We start from the raw sequence: 3592 nt of genomic DNA on the forward strand, positions 1-3592 counted from the left end.
AGAAAGGTTCCTTTACCTCAGCAATATTTTGTGGTTGTTATAAAGTAAAAATAATTTTTAAGGTTTTTTTTTAGATCTAACCATGATAGTTTCATTTCAAATAAAGGACAAAATATGTTAACATTCATTAGCTAAGACTGACCTTAGATCGAACTCTACAAAGAAAATTGAAGATCCACATGTAGAACAATGAAACTAGATCATGACCTCTCACCCTGCACAAAAATCAACTCCAAATGGATGAAAGACCTTACTTAACATTAGCCCTAAAGCTTTCAAACTCTCGGGGGAAAAAATTCATAGAAAACCCTTGAAGATATAGGTTTAAGAAAGTAATTTCTGAATAGAACCCAAGTCACTTGGAATATAAGACCAACAATCTACAAATGAGACCTCTTAAAGCTAAAAGGCTTCTGTACGGGAAGAGAAATGATTGATTGGTGGGGAGCTATGCGTCAGGCTACAACATAGAAGAACTAAGAAAAAACTGGCCACCAAGGAAAGAAGCATTAATTAGGCTAATGAAATGAACAGACAGTTCACAAAAGAAGAAATGAAAATGGCCACCTGAGAGGCTGAAAGTGTTTAACACCCCCCACACCAGCTATTAAAGAATCAAAATGTAAACTCCAGTTAGAACGTCAGTCATAAAGCAAGTAGCTTAAAACACTTCCATAGATATGAATGAAAGGGACTTTTATTTGTTGTTGGTAGGAATGTAAACTAGTCCAACCTCTGTGGGAATCATGGTAGAGAGTTCTCAGAAAACTGAAAGCAGGTGTGCCTTATGATCCACCTCTATCACTCCTGGATATTTACCTGAAAAATTCCAACTCAACATATCACAGAGATGTTTGCACGTCAGTGTTGATGACAGCACTATTCACAATAGCTAGGCCACGGTACCAACCTAAGTGTCCAAGAACAGAAAAACTGGTGAGGAAAAGATGCTTCATATATACAATGGAGCTTTTGTCAGCCGCAAGAATGAAGTTGTGTCATTTGTGGGGAAATGAATGCAACTAGAGACAATTAAGCAAATTAACCCACTCTCAGAAAGACTGATATTGTCTCTCATTTGTGGTTCCTGGATTTTATATGATCACATAAGACCATGTATGTATATACTAAATGGAAGTAGAGGTAGCATCGTCTATAGGAACCAAAGGGGATGAACAGGAGGGAAAGGGGCAGAAAGGGTGGGGGGAGTTTCAGAAGGTAAATATGGTGAGTGGAAGAATATGCTCAAAATACAGTACATACTTGCAATAAAAGTGATAAAAAATAAATCCACACCTATACATGTATATTGCAATGTATAGATATGGATTTATTTATATATACGCATACATATACATATATATTTCATTTTCCAAGCATAGTGACCACTTATTAAATACCTACCACATACTAGGCATTGGAATTTTTATTAACTACCTTCACTAATACTCATAACCCTAAAAGTGATTCTTAACATGTCTTTTACATCTAAAAAAATTAAAATGATATGGGGAAAAAAGTGAAACTCAAGGGGATTCTATTTCAATTGCAGGCCGTAAGAGTCATGTCTCTGGGAAGTTGTCCACCCTGGTCATGCTAAGTGGCATGTCCGGGTTCATATTCTAATAATTATGGCAGCCGCAAGTCCTCTAGCTGCAGAACTTTCCCACTCTGCACCAAAAAGTTAATTACCATACTTTAAAATTCTAATGTATTTTACATTTTTATGTGAACTTTGGCTTAAGAAGCTATATAGTTATTATCTGCTGAGCCCTTACTGTATTCCACAGTCAATATTTGGTGATATTTTGTTTAGTCCTTGGGGTGCTTTGAATAAGAATGGCCCCCATAGACTCACATGTTTGAATGCTTAGTCATCAGGGAGTGGCACTACTTGGAAGAGATTAGGAGGTGTGGCTTTGTTGGAATTGATGTAGCCTTATTTGAGAAATCCCATTCCAAGCCCCGGAGTCTCTCTCTTCATGCTGTCTGCAGATCCAGATGTAGAAGACTCAGCATCTCCTCCAGCACCTTCTTGCATCCATCATGTTTCCCACCACGCTGATAGTGGACTAAACCTCTGAAACTATAAGCAAGTCCCAGTTAAGTGCTCTCTTTTATAAGAGCCGCCTCAGTCGTGGTGTCCCTTCACAGCAACAGAACACTGACCAAGACAGTCCTCAGAGTTTTCTGATGTGTTACCTTTGTATAAACAAGGAAAATAAGATGCTGTCAGTAAGCAAAACTGCCCAAGACACTCAGGCAATAATTGGTGGATTCAAGAGTGAAGCCAGGTTTCCCTAAACCATGGGAGGAACTGTGGTGGCTCCAGAGCAGTTCATCTGGAATCCTCTTCACATTTGTCTCCCTCCTATTAAAAACGATCATGATACCTGGCGATGATTTATCATCACATCAGACTTTGTAGTCGCCTCCACACAAATCTGTGGTTGATTAATTAACTAAAATTGGAAGACATTTAGATGATGAAAAGTGCTAAGTAGTCCTATGAATAATAATTAGCACTAGCGTGGTACTCGAACTGAATTATGCATGTCAGTATTGGGAATCAATCAGCAGAGAGACCGTCAGACATCTGATGACCAAAACCAGGTAAGATGGTTTAAAGGCAGCACAAATGACAAGAACAGTTATTAACAACAAAGAAAAAAAAACTTATTAACCCCCGAGCATACACCAGACCCTATCCAGGATCCTGGAAACACAATACTGAACAGCAAAGAAAGACTCCACTTAAGGATCTTACAGTGAATCCTCATAGCACCAAGGAACACAGCCCCCAGGAGCCTGGTAGTCAGTAAGTATGTGGTCGTGGTCACTGTGATTCTGGGTCAGCACTCCAGTCCCTGGGAGTGGTGAGATGAGACAAGACAAGGATGCAGAACCAGAAGAAACCCGGAACAATGGAGATGATAATATAGCCGAGATCCCACTACTGGAACAAGGCAGTGATCTGCTTGTGGGAAGAAGGTATGAGCTGGATACTGGAAACAAATCAGGTGCTGACAACCAGGAGGGTCAAGGTGTAATTGGTCTTCAGAGATATGTCTTTAATTAATATCCCCTGGAGCCTACTAAAACAGAAATGGCTTCCAGAGGCTAAGGTGCATGATGTCTATGTTGTCTAGTCCAGTGGCTACAGCTGAGGAACTGGAGAAGTAAAGCAAAAGGAAGAGCCTGATCAGGAACTCCCCTTGTCTTCAAAATGGCGCAGCACCTATGTGAAGATGTGTTGAGAGAGCATGCCCATGGATTCAGGAATCAAACCAAATGTCAAAATGACAGCATCCCTCTCTACTGAAAACAGATTTTGTTTCTAAGTGTGAATTCAAATTCAAAAAGTTCACTCACCCAGTAATTCTACTTATGCATAATTGACACCTTTCCTGGAGGCTGGACTCCCAATCTTTTAGTAGGTAGTAAACTTGTTTCAAACAGTAAAGCCATCCTAACAAAGGTATTGCCTCATTCTGCACTACCCTAGATTGCCTGGGGCTTTATGACCTGCTTGGTTTTCTGATTCATTTTCATCAGGGAGTCAATTTCTTCAAAGAGCCAGATTCATTTTCTT

Source organism: Peromyscus leucopus, chromosome 2 (genome assembly GCF_004664715.2).
Source record: "Peromyscus leucopus breed LL Stock chromosome 2, UCI_PerLeu_2.1, whole genome shotgun sequence".
Taxonomy (NCBI): domain Eukaryota; kingdom Metazoa; phylum Chordata; class Mammalia; order Rodentia; family Cricetidae; genus Peromyscus; species Peromyscus leucopus.